Source organism: Mobula birostris, chromosome 16 (assembly GCF_030028105.1).
Source record: "Mobula birostris isolate sMobBir1 chromosome 16, sMobBir1.hap1, whole genome shotgun sequence".
Classification (NCBI taxonomy): domain Eukaryota; kingdom Metazoa; phylum Chordata; class Chondrichthyes; order Myliobatiformes; family Myliobatidae; genus Mobula; species Mobula birostris.
Genome location: NC_092385.1, coordinates 32,785,770 through 32,799,972, shown reverse-complemented (window position 1 = coordinate 32,799,972; position 14,203 = coordinate 32,785,770). Strand labels below are relative to the sequence as shown.

The following is a 14,203-nucleotide window of genomic DNA, read 5'->3' as shown; positions in this document are numbered from 1 at the left end:
CAAGTGGCGGACGTGGGTTCGATTTCAACAAATAAGAGAAATTTGGATAGCTATGTGGATGGGAGGGGAATGGAGGGCTATGGTCCAAGTCCAGATCGATGAAACTAGGCAGCTCAATAGTTGGATACGAACTAGACGGGCCAAAAGGCCTGTTAATGTGCAGTAGTGTTCTATAACTCTATAAGAGTAAAAAAAATAAAACTATTAAAAGTAATTTCTCTTTACCACTCTTTTTTAAAAAAATAAAATCACCTGATCAAGTAATTCAGGTTGGATTGCATTCCCAAATCTAAGCAGCTCCTCACCATGAACCCAAGGCCAAAGTGCCATTTTTTTGATATTCATACCTGTCAATCTGAATTACTGGTGATTTATGGGACAAAATATCTGCCTGCATAAACAAGATGAAAATACGTATTATGCAAAACATACATTGTACAGAAGAGGTTCATTATATTACTGGATTAACAGAACAGCTGCATAAGAACAAATAAATAGGAGCAGAAGTAGCCCATCTGCCTCGTCAAGCCTGCTCCGCCATTCAATAAGATCATGGTTGGTCAGGCCATGGACTCATCTCTACCTATCAGCCTTTTCCCCATAACCCTTAATTCCCCTAATATACAAAAACCTATCCAACCTTGTCTTAAAGATATTTACTGAGGTAACCTCCGCTGCTTCACTGCACACATGGTAAAACAGATACAACAATGGTAAAATTTATAGAATACAATGTGTTAAGGTCACTGACTTTCAGTGATTGCAAAATAATTTGCAACGAACTAAATATGCCAGAAGCCGCCAGGAGAGAAAATTAAGCAATTGCATTACTTCAACAAGTTAGAAATTACTAAGAATTTGAAGGTATCGACAATTATCTTGAATGTTACAATGAAAACGAAGATTAGGAAGATGCAATCGTCTAAAGCATTATATGAAGACAGTCCGTTATCTCACTATTTGTCTGCACTGATATTGTTCATCTACATTCAATCATAAGAGCATGGCAGATGAATTCCTCTGTTGATAACTATTAAGAACTAATGCACAGTTTTGTAGTACTGTAGAGGTATTGGTAGTGTTCTAATTTGTTCTCCTTTTCATTTAAATACATAAGTTGTTATTCATTTAAAAGGTAGTTTGTCTTTTGTATACCTATTAACTATTTCCATGGAACTTTGGCTAACTGGGGCAGCCACTTATGGGCCAAATTGTACCGGTCTTGATGTGTCCCAAATCCATTGTTTATTCTTCCTAAAAATTAACTTTCTTCCATCTAAAATGAACAGCATGGTCTAAATTTACAACTAATATGATAATATGTTTTTCCCAAGAAGTATGCTTCTATACTTAAAGCTTTATAACCCTTAAAAGCTCACTGGCCAAATCATCATATCCAGTTATTGCTAAAACTCAACTGCCTTAGTTTTAAAAAATTCCATCTTTCTTTAAATTTTTGCCCTAAAATTTAAAACCTAAGGCAATTGATTACAGACCTACTCAGCTGGACCTTTATTAGGTCACTCAAAGATCACACCTGTTCCAAAACCTCCTTCTTTCAGCAAACTCCCTAATAACAACCTGACAAAACTCCTCTGTACAGTTAAATCCATCAAGCCATTCTGAAAGTGTGCTGCTCAGAATTATCTACAATGCTCCATCTAAAGTTTATTCAGTGATCTTTAGTGTTCGAGCACAATCTCATGTCCTTCGAATTCTATCCCACTATTTATCAAAACCAAGTGATCTGTAAGCTTTTTAAAGCATTTTTACCTTCTTGCTATGTCTCAACATTTGTGTAAGCATTAAATGCTCTTTTCTAATTTTTTTTCCCCAAGAGTGCAGCTTGTCATATACTTTCTTTGCAAATTTGCCCTTCCAAAGTGATCAGGGAGTAATTGGTGATGGGAAACGGGCACAGAAGAAGGGTAGAGGCCAGCACAGATCAACCATAATCATACTGACGGGGAGGGCAGGCTTGAAGACTCCTGTTCCTATTTTCTTTCTCCTTGTGCCTGCTGGTACGATTTTACATTCCGGCTTAGAAATTGTTTTACAACATTTTAACAATATTAACATCAGTTGGAGAGGATCATCTAAAACTGTTTATATAGGTCACAAAATAATCAGTATTATAAGGTTCATGGAACAATGTTCCCAGGTTTTCTTGTCTAATGCACTGTACCAGTTTTAGTGCAGTGCATTTTTATCTATCACTGTCCTTTGCAACTGCCAGAATTTAGCCCGGCAGCCATCATCTTGACAGGCTGTTCTTTCTTTCTTTCTGCTACGGGGGATGCTGCTACATTATGAATGGATGCTAGAATGATGAAAGGAGGGGACTAAAGCAGAGCAGAACACAGAGCCTGCTCTGGTTGCTTCTACAAGTGGAGCATGAATGAACTCCCTGAAGCAGCAGTGGGCACTAAACTGTGACACATGGCAAGGGTTAACAGCAGCAGCCTTTTGTGATCTCAAAAACAAGAATCTGACAGTGAGAGAGGAAGGGTCTCGGCCCAAAACATCGACTGTACTTCTCCCAGAGATGCTGCCTGGCCTGCTGCGTTCCACCAGCATTTTGTGTGTGTTATCTGACAGTGATCTACATCGGCAATACAGCTGAGGCAATCATGTGAACTTCTTTGGGATTGCTGGAAATCACAGGCCTGACTGAAGACAATTGTTTTGTTTTTAAATTAGTGTGGTTTAAGGGGAAAATAGGGATAATAAAAATTATGATGATTATGAGGACACGCAGTCCTCTTTTACTATCATTTAGTAATGCATGCATTAAAAAATGATACAATGTTCCTCCAGAATGATATCACAGAAACACAAGACAAATCAAGACTGAAAAACTGACAAAAACCACATAATTATAACATATAGTTACAACAGTGCAAAGAAATACCATAATTTGATAAAGAACAGACCATGGGCATGGTAAAAAAAAAAGTCTCAAAGTCTCTCAGAAGTCCCATCATCTCATGCAGACGGTAGAAGGAATAAAAGAAACTTTCTCTGCCATGAACCTCCAGCGCCGCAAACTTGCCGATGCAGCACCCTGGAAGCACCCGAACTCAGCCGACTCTTGAGTCTGTCCGAAAACTTCGAGCCTCTGACCAGCCCTCCAACACCAAGCATCGAGCACCATCTCTGCCGAGTGCTTCGACCCCGGCCCCGGCAACAGGCAATAGGCAAAGCCGAGGATTTGGCGTCTCCACCTCCGGAGATTCACGATCGCACAGTAGCAGCGGCAGGGAAGCAGACATTTCAGAAGTTTCTCCAGATGTTCCTCTGAGCTTCTCACATCTGTCTCTATCAAATCAGGATTGTGCACGGACCCTACTTAACAAATACGATATCATTTCGGAGCGGCTGCGCGCGCTGCGTCACGCCGCCATTTTCTCATATACTTTGGTAGCATGATTAAACAATCAATGATGTTTTCAAACCAGTAAGGTGTTAAAAAAGAATATACTGGAGAATAATTTTGGGGGTATTGTTCTATTGTCAACATCAGTTGAGGGAGTTTAGGCTGGAGAAAGGTGCACAATAAATCTTGCAGAAAACACACATCCAAATGCCTTCCAATTAGGAAAAACGTTCAATACTGCATCCCACTATTGTTACAATTTTGCACCATACTATGATTTCTCCTTAAATTCCTAGCTATCTATCCTCTTAATAAGCCCCATTTGTTGAGCTCTTTGTGCCAGAATATACCATCCTCCCTTCTCCATCTGTAAAATATCAGAGGCTGTTTGAATGACTCAAAATAAGCTACTCAGTAGCCAACCACACAATATTACGAGAACACAGAGAATGATCAGGTTTCTTTATTGCATGGCTTAAATCCAAAAGCAGGACAACTGAAATTGAGAAACCATAACACATAGGCACAAATTCAGGAATGTACTGGTGTTCCACTGAACAATTTATTCTATTGCTTGGAACTGGATGAAGCACTAAAACTGAATAACCAGAGTGCACATGAAAAAAATACACATCAATTAATTTAAAAACGCAAACAATGTCCTGACGAAGGGTCTCGGCCTGAAACGTCGACTGCACCTCTTCCTAGAGATGCTGCCTGGCCTGCTGCGTTCACCAGCAACTTTGATGTGTGTTGCATATCAATTAATTGCTAGGTTTTGGGGTTCCTAACATTTTAGCCTTAGTGATCATTAAACAAATTACCTGCTCATACCTCATTGGCCTTCAGGGAGCTCAATGTGTGCAAATTGCAGATTTCAAATGAAAAATAATTAATCAACTGCAGTTTTCATACATCCTAAGATTGTGAAGTTGGCCCTTTTATTAATTATTCAAGAAACTTGTGTCTAAATTGTTAAATGAACAGGTACTATATACATACCAGAACAAAATAAAAAGTCATGATCAAATAATTAAATGCTTTAATAGATCAATGGAAAAAAAACATTTTTCCACACAAATCCTTAAATTTTTTAATAGATGGAAAGCAAACTGTCCAAGAAACTGACCTACCACCCTCTTCATGATTTGCATTGATAAATGTAACAGAAGTTTAGATAGAAACAAGTAGTTTCAAAAAGGAATGTGCATTCTGAAATTAACCCTTATTTATCTTCTGCTCCCCACAGCTTAGTACTATTTCCGATTCAATCAGTTGGACAATCTTGTCTCAGCAAGGACGAATATTTGAGCACCTGACTGATCAATTTAAACTTTCCATGCACCCTTGTGAGGAAGTGCCCATCTATGCTATCCACTTACTACAATTCATGAATGCAACTGGATACCTGTGTTGGGAAATACAGGGGCAATACCCTTCTTTTCCATCCCACAATTAAGTGCCAAGGCTAAGCCTTTACTATCTATTGAGATAAATTTTATGATACAGCAGTAAGTTTATTCAGAAACATGCCATTTTCACAGTTACCCATTCCCCAAAGCGTTTTACGTTAAGTAACCACCTTCTACAATATTTTCATATGGACCATAGTTCTGCCATTTAGTCATGAATTAAACAGTAAAAGCACTTTGGCTCCTTAATCACCATTTAACTGATTCCTTGCAGAAAGCTTGGATATTTTTGACAAATTGCAATATAAGCTCAGCATTATAAAGCACACTGAACATTCTGCACTGCTTTCCTACACTTAAAGCAGGGCATCCCAACTTGGGGTCCACAGATCCCTCACTTAATGGTAGGGGTCCATGGCATGAAGAAAGTTGGGAACCCCTGACTTAACAGTCATAAAGCCATGGAACACCATATCACAGAAACAGGCCCTTTGGTCCATCTAGTGCATGCCGAACCATTAATCTGCCTATTCCCATTGACCTGCATCAGGACCAAAGTCCTCCACACCCTTCCCATCCATGTATCTATCCAAACTTCTCTTAAATCCTGAAATCAATTCTCCTACATCCGCCACTTACACTGGTAGCTTGTTCCACAATTCACTCTGACCAACCTCTGAGTGAAGAAGTTCCCCTTCGTGTTTCCCTTAAATATTTCACCTTTCACCCTTAATGCAGGGCGTCTAGTTTTAGTCTCACATAACCTCAATGGAAAAAGTCTTCTTGCACTTATCCTATCTATACCCCCCATAATTTTGTATACCTTGATCAAATCTCCCCTCATTCTCCTACGCTCCAGGGAATAAAGTCCTAACCTGTTCAATCTTCCCATAAAAATTTTCTCAGCGCTCTTTTAATCTTATTGACATCATTCCTGCAGGTAGGTGACCAAAACTGGACACAATACTTCAAATTAGGCCTCACCAATGTCTTATACAACTTTAATATAACATCTCTTCGCTTCAGAAAATATCAGAAAATCTATGATGCAACAGATCTACTCCAAAGGAACAGATTGAATTACAATTCCACTAACATGAAGCAAATTTTAACATGTTAAGAAAGATACTTTAATTATCTGGAACACTTTAAGAACAAGGAGAAGCCTTTCAGTAACAGACAATAAACTGGGCCTTTCCAATCTGCACCATAACACGCCGAGATTAAAATCACTGTTATTTTAATGGCACTGCCTCAATATAATTGAAATTTATACCAGTTTTAATTGCATAATTAGCACCATCTTGATAAGCTTTGATAGGTAATACTTGGTAACGGAAAAGGCAACACAATGCACTAAGGCAGAAGCTGTTTTAATGTGGTTTAAAATATATACTCCTTATTTTTCTTCAAAGGTCGAGATGACTGGAAATACTGGATTTCAGAGACAACAGCCAAAGACATTTGTTGGAGCAAATCATCCTCCACCACCAATGATCAGCAACTCTCAACCCAGAATAAGAAACAACAGAATAGAGTCGATTCCAATCAATCTGATCGCATATCATACTCCCCAGACTTAACCAATCAATTTGGCTTATTGAACCAAATGCTCACGAAAAAGCTGGCAATGTTGATAAAACAATAAGGCAAAAGTGAAAGGCTTACGATTGCTTCCTGCCCAATATATTTCGGAAGCAGAAGAAGAAAGCGCTTAACTCCGAGTGGAGTCATCGGGACGCCATCGTGATGACGTTTTTTTTAGCAGGCTTTCTTATTTTTACGAGGCCGGGTTGCTAGCTCGACGCTCAACCCAGCATGGATGGAAAGCATGCAAGGGAGCTGGCTGGATTCGAACTCAGAAGCCTTCGCTCCGAAGTCCGGCGCTGATGCCACTACGCCACCAGCCGACAGATGTTTCAGAAGGTATGAAAATATTCCAGACAGATAACAAACAGTATAGAAGTAATCATAGCAGAATGAGGCACAGCAATTTACTCTCACTTATTGTGATTCTAAGGAAAATTAGCCCTAACTGCATTGTAGATAGTTCACTTGCAAGAAAGACTCTCAAAATCATTATTTACTTGAATTTAATCAGATGTTCCATCTTCTTTGAGTAAATATTCCATTATCTATTTCCACATTTTTGCCTTCAAATTCTCAACATTGAAATATTACAGATTGCAAATCCAACAGGGAGAAGATAATGAAAAACATGTTCCTGGATACAACTAGAAAGCAAATTCAAAACTTTAATGATTAAGGGGAGGAAACTTCAATCAAGAAGAATCAACACTCCCAAATATTTCTCTGGCAGTCAAGGCAAAAAGCATGAAAAACTTTGATCTGTTAACAATTTCACATTTACCTATGATCTATGCACAGAACTATTTCATGAAGGTTACTTCTGTGGCACGGATATTTTGGCTAAAAGCCTTCACAGGATTCTGATCTGCAGAGATGTGTTACATTGTGTTCACTCTAGAGTTTTGTTTTGAAACAAGTCATAATTTTAAAGTACAATTTATTTTAATCAGCAGAAAATAAGTTTCATTTTAGACCTTTCTTTTATTAAATACATTCTATAACAACTTGAAATAACTATTCATAATTACAGAAGTTTCTGTATTTATTGCAACCTTTCAATTTTGTTCAGTCTAACTCATTTTTATTACAAATGAACCAAGTGCAAAGTGCCACAAATATGAAATTAGTTATTCAAAGTGCTTAGCTGGTAAGTGTGTTGTCCAGTGAGGCAGAAAGTCTCTGTTAGATGGTATTACCCTTGAGGGATAACGCATTTATATTGGATTCAATTAATTCAATGTTAGTAATTCAGAAACTGTTTACAAGTCGAAACTAATTGTTGGGCCAAATTTCTTGTAACTTGGTAATAAGTTCAATTTAATTAATGAATTTGATACGCTCAATTCTTACAATTAGATACAATATTGCTTCATATTAAAACAGCGGTAACGCATCTATTTGCTGCTAATTGCAGCAAATAGTCTATTGAGGCAAGATTTACCATTAGAAAATACTGCACACAGTATCGAATGAATGAAGGGTATTTCGCTATTGTTTCTAGCAACATGCTTCGTCACCTCCATTTTATTTTCCCTTAACCTTATTTTTCTCCAGTCTAATTTTTTTAAGATCCTGGGTATTTTGAAAGGACTGATATGAGTACAATTGTAAATAATTCCAAATCTTTGCAATTTGAGATCCTTTTGATTATATATTATTTATTCTTCTGATTCTTTTGTCTCTATTTCACACATAAATCCAGACCATCTTGATACCCTCGGCTGCAATGAGGTCCAAATTCCTTTAAGTATAGAGACTGATAGCTGTGTTGGTTGAAAGAGCAGAAACTTGATTTTATTAATTAAAAACTATATTTGCAGCTGAAGAATTTGTTAAAATTACAATATCCAGCAGAGTGCTTGCAAAAATTCCCTCCTGCTGTCATTGCTGAGAAACCTTTCAGAAGTAATGTTATAATAAAATCAGCTGAAGATAACAAGTGTAGGCATCAAACAAGGAAGATGCGTTGATTTGTTGTTATTAAGATATGGTGTTCCTTATCGTATCTTTATATCTTACATCCTCTAAGAACATTTACATTATACCCCTCAGTTCAAACAAGTCAGATTTGATCTTGACCTCCAGTGATGTTCTTGTGGAGATTCCGTATGTTCACCAGTGACAGTTTGGGTTTCCTCCGGGTGCTCCCGTGATGGTATTGAGTTTGCTGACTCTGAAGTTCTAAATTCAAACAAAGACCTTGAGATAGTCATGAGTACTCTCCCTAAAGGGAGATTATACTGTAACTATTCAATCTTCAAAGACCAGTTCACTTCCCTGTTTATTATTTATGTTGAGTTTAGCTGCCAATACCCACTATTCGGTGGGTCCCCTCTCACTACCAAAATAAAGACACTTCCAGCTAACAAAGGGATCTAAAACAGTTCATTTATTTACTCCGATACACATTTAAATCCAAACAATGCTATTAAAACGCATTTAAAACTCAGAATTTCTATCTTAAACATTTCCCAAGTTCTCACAGAGGATTTCTACCTTATACATTTCCAAATTACAAACTATTTCTAACACACAAATCATTTCAAAAGCTTAAAGCATTTCCTGAACATAAAGCATAAACAATAAAAGATTTCCAAGGATTTCCAAAGCACAGGTACAATTCCTATCAACTGAAGAGAAAAACCAAAGAGTTGCAAATGAACAATGTGTCTGTCACAGAAACTGAAGCTGAAGGACTGGATTCTCACTCAGCCCATGTTTCATTCATGTTTCTTCTTGATGTTCTTTACCCCATTTTAATAAGCCTGAACTGTTATCTATGCTTAAATGATTTCTCTCCCACTTGGGTGACTTTGCAAGCATGAGATATTTCCTCAGGTATCCTTTTAACAGAAACGGTCTAAAAGCATTTTCATAGACATAGATCTCAGCTTAATGTTCACAATGGACAAACACTGTAAAGCTAACTTCCTTGAGCACATAAAACCTTTTAACTATAAATGGGCAAAGAAGATGGTGGCGCGACACAGCTCGCAGCAGCCACTCCAGTGGTGATGTCTGTTATTTGTCAAGTAGGGTGCCGGGCATAATCCTGATTTGATGGAGACGGACGTGAGAGCACGGAGGAACATCTGGTGAAACTTCTGAAATGCCTGCTTCACTGCTGCTGCTACTGTGTGGTCCAGAATCTCCGGAGGAGAAGGCTGAGTCCTTGGCTTTGCTTGTTGCTCGGCAGCCAGGGCGGGGTCGAAGCGCTCGGCAGAGGATGGTGCTCGGACAGGCTGTGTCAGAGACTCAAAGTTTTCGGATGGACTCAGAGTCCGCTGCGGTCGGGTACTTCCAATAGTACTGCATCAGTGAGTTGGCGGCGCTTGGAGGTTCATGGTGGGGGGCGTTCCTCCCTTCTGCCGCCTGCGTAGGATGATGAGTCTATCGGGACTTTGAGAATTTTCTTTTACCCGTGCCCATGGTCTGCTCTTTATCAAATTATGGTATTGCTTTGCACTGTTGTAACTATATGTCACAATTATGTGGTTTTGTCAGTTTTAGTCTTGGTTTGTCCTGTGTTTCCTTGTGATATCATTCTGGAGGAACGTTGTAGCATTTTTTAATGCATGCATTTCTAAATGACAATACAGGTGTCCCCCGCTTTTTGAATGTTCACTTTACGAAACCTCACTGTTACGAAAAAAGGCAGCACGCGTAAAAGCAGCGTGCGATAAAAAGCAGTGCACGCCCCGGGCAGCCAATCTCCCCCGGATTTGGAACTGCATTCTCGCCGGCGTTGCTTAAACATGTGCCTATCAGCAGCCGTTAGCAAGATGAGTTCTAAGGTATTGGAAAAGCCTGAAAGAGCTCGTAGTGGTGTTACACTTAGCGTAAAACTAGACATAATTAAGTATTTCGATCGTGGTGAACGAAGTAAGGACAAAGTGAGTTTGGCTTGTGGAAGTTGACGAAGATGATGTTGAAGAGGTTTTGGCATTCCATGACCAAGAACTGATAGATGAAGAGCTGATGCAATTGGAAGAGGAAAGGATAACAATCGAAACCGAATACAGTAGCGAACGGACCAAAAGTGAAGTCATCTGGGAACTGAACGTGAATCAGCTGCGTGAGATTTTCGCTGCAATGATAAAGTACGACTTTAATGTTGAAAGGGTACGTTGGTTTAAGGCATATTTGCAGGATGGTTTGAGTCCTTACAAAGAACTGTATGATCTAAAAATGTGCAAGGCTAAGCAGTCAAGCATACTGTCGTTTTTCAAGCCTTCCACATCAGCCACAGAAGACAATGAACCTCGACCTTCGACATCGAGGCAGGCAGACATAGAAGAAGATGACATGCCTGCCCCGATTGACGACGAGGTGATACCCCAGTGTCCTACCACCCCAACCCCCAGGCCGTGGACAGATACCGATTCGCGAAGAATGCAGTGGTAGCCGAGATGCACACAGCATGTCTTTAAGAAAAAAAGCCGAAATAAACAAGCTAATTAATTAGGTGCCGCCCGGCACATAAATGTTGGCCCAGATCAGAGGCGATTGCCGATTGCGTCGCCTCTGATCTTGGCCGACATTTACATGCCGGGCGGCACCTAATTAATTATCTTGTTTATTTCGGCTTTTTTCTTAAAGATGTGCTGACTGTGTTCCAGCTACCGCTGTACTGCTGTATTCTCCGCGGATCGGTATCAGTTCACTGCCTGGAGGGTGGGACCACTGCACCACCCCAACCTTCGACGACTCAGCCTAACACACCATCATCAGTGTGCTCGATGTCTTCCCGATTCCCGTAAGTGATACACTGTACATACATTATTTCTACTTTATATAGGCTGTGTATTTTTACATGTTATTTGGTATGATTGGGCAGCTTCATAGCTTAAAGGTTACTGGAGAGAGTGTTTTGCCAAGAGCGCTTGCGTGAGACTTTCGCTACGGAGAACAGTGCAGGCAATCATTGTAGAGAAGTATTTCTAATTTATATAGGCTGTGTATTTATCATATCATTCCTGCTTTTACTATATGCTACTGTTATTTTAGGTTTTATGTGTTATTTAGCATGATTTGGTAGGGTATTTTTGGGTCTGCGAACACTCTCAAATTTTTCCCATATAAATTAATGGTAATTGCTTCCTCGTTTTGCGACATTCCGGCTTACGGACTGTTTCATAGGAACGCTGTACCTTCGGATGGCGGGGGAAACCTGTAAACGAAAACTGAACTGAAATATACCAATTCTCGATACGCTAAATGGTATAATTCATTTCTTCTGCAATCTTCCTTGAACTAAGCAACTTAAAAGTCAGTCTGTCCATTTGAAACAACCCAAACCAAACAATCCATTGTCTTATACTGCATCTCGCAAGCAGTAAAGCAGATGCAGTGACTAGCATCTGCTTTCTCATAGACAGAGTATCAGCAAAATACAACTATTTTCAAAGCTGAGTGTTTTTTTTAAACTTCAAGTTGATTACTGTACTGCTTTCCATTTACAACCCCATTTCCAGAAAAGTTGTGATATTTTCCAAAATGCAATAAAAACAAAAATCTGTGATATGTTACTTCACGTGAACCTTTATTTAACTGACGAAAGTATAAAGAAAAGATTTTCAATAGTTTTACTGACCAACTTAATCGTATTTTGTAAACATACACAAATTTAGAATTTGATGGCTGCAACACACTCAACAAAAGTTGGGACAGAGGCATGTTTACCATTGTGTTATATCACCTTTCCTTTTAATAACACTTTTTAATCGTTTTGGAACTGAGGATACTCATTGTAGTAAATTTGCAATTGGAAATTTTGTCCATTCTTGCTTGATATAAGACTTCAGCTGCTCAACAGTCCGTGGTCTCCGTTGTCTGATTCTACTCTTCACGATGCGCCATACATTTTCAATAGGAGATAGATCTGGACTGGCAGCAGGCCAGTCAAGCACACACACTCTGTGTCTACAAAGCCACGCTGTTGTAGCCCGTGCAGAATGTGGTCTGGCATTGTCCTGCTGAAATAAGCATGGATGTCCCGGGAAGAGACGTCGCCTTGATGGCAACATATGTCTCTCTAAAATCCTAATATACGCCTCAGAGTCAATGGTACCTTCACATACATGCAAATCACCCATGCTGTGGGCACTGATGCACCCCCATACCATCACAGATGCAGGCTTTTGCACCTTTCGCTGATAACAATCTGGATGGTCGTTTTCATCTTTGGCACGGAGAACTCAACGCCTTTTTTCCGAAAACTAGCTGAAATGTGGACTCATCTGACCACAGCACACGGTTCCACAGTCTTTCGGTCTAACTGAGATGAGCTCGGGCCCAGGGAACTCGCCAGCGTTACTGCATATAGTTGATGTATGGCTTCCTCCTTGCGTAATACAGTTTTCAAGTTGCATTTCTGGATGCAGCGACGGACTGTGTTGAGTGACAATGGTTTTCTGAAGTACTCCCGAGCCCAGGTGGCTATAATTGTCACAGTAGCATGACAGTTTCTTAGGCAGTGCCGCCCGAGGGCTCGAAGATCATGCGCATTCAACAGTGGTATCCGACCTTGCCCTTTACGCACTGAGATGTCTCTGAATTCTCTGAATCTTTTCACAATATTATGTACTGTAGATGTTGAAAGACCTAAATTCTCTGCAATCTTGCGTTGAGAAATGCTCCTTTTGAACTAACAATTCTCTCTCGAATTTTGACACAAAGGGGTGAGCCACGACCCATCCTTGCTTACAAAGACTGAGCCTTTGATGGACGCTACTTTTATACCCAGTCATGATACCTCACCTGCTACCAATTAGCCTGCTTAATGTGGAGTCTTCCAAACCGGTGTTACTTGAATATTCTGTGCACTTTTCAATCCTATTTTAACTCTGTCTCAACTTTTGTTGAGTGTGTTGCAGCCATCAAATTCTAAATTTGTGTATGTTTACAAAATACAATTAAGTTGGTCAGTAAAACTACTGAAAATCTTTTCTTTGTACTTTTGTCAATTAAATAAAGGTTCACATGAATTAACATATCACAGATTTTTGTTTTTACTGCATTTTGGAAAATATCCCAACTTTTCCGGAAATGAGGTTTGTACATTTTAAGCACTGAAGATTGACTTCCATTTACGATAAGAAGTTAAACAAACTATTACTTGAAAGTTTACTTACATCCATTTTTGATCTTTCAAGTGGCAAATGCTATGTTCAGAAAGCAAGCTTTGTAAACAGGTGAAAGAAAGTGAACACCTATCACACCTTAATTCCTTCCCACTTTCCAAATAGACATGGATTGTTAGATTAAATGGCCACTGTAAATTACCCCAAGTGTATAGATAAGTGACAAAATATGGGATATGCTCACTGAGCTGTGGGGAGAAATTAAGAAGAGTTGGATGAAGGTTGGGGCAAATTCAGTGAGTTGAAGGGACTGCTTCCATACTTCATGCAAGGTATCTCAGGAACGTATGGCAATAAAGAAAGCATCCATTATTGTGTATCCTGCACAATAGAAAACTCCTATAAATAAACAGGCTTTACAGCTGCAGATTGCAATCAGGTACATTGATAGATAGTTGCTAAGATAATGAACTTTTGTTCTTGAATTTTGGTATAGTATATATAATTTTTAGCCACTGCTTATCCGCGTAGTTTCCAAAGATAATAAGCTCTCATAACTGAACCAATCCATGCAAGTTTCCCACTGTGTGTAACATTTAAATAAATAATGATACTCCATACATTGGATGCACCAATGCTATACAGGCAAACTGTTAAGGAGTTGCTGAGAAAATCTCAGACTTATTAAGACAGATAGATACACAAGTGACTGCAGATGCTGGCCTCTGGAACAACACACAGCT

At 39.2% G+C, this 14,203-nt stretch overlaps 1 protein-coding gene across 3 annotated transcripts in view; it reads right to left on the bottom strand.

Annotated features, from left to right (window-relative positions):
- The window catches only part of slc25a26 (solute carrier family 25 member 26), a 241,053-nt gene that overhangs the window by 96,812 nt on the left and 130,038 nt on the right, over positions 1-14,203 (bottom strand). The gene's annotated exons all lie outside the window — the stretch shown is intronic.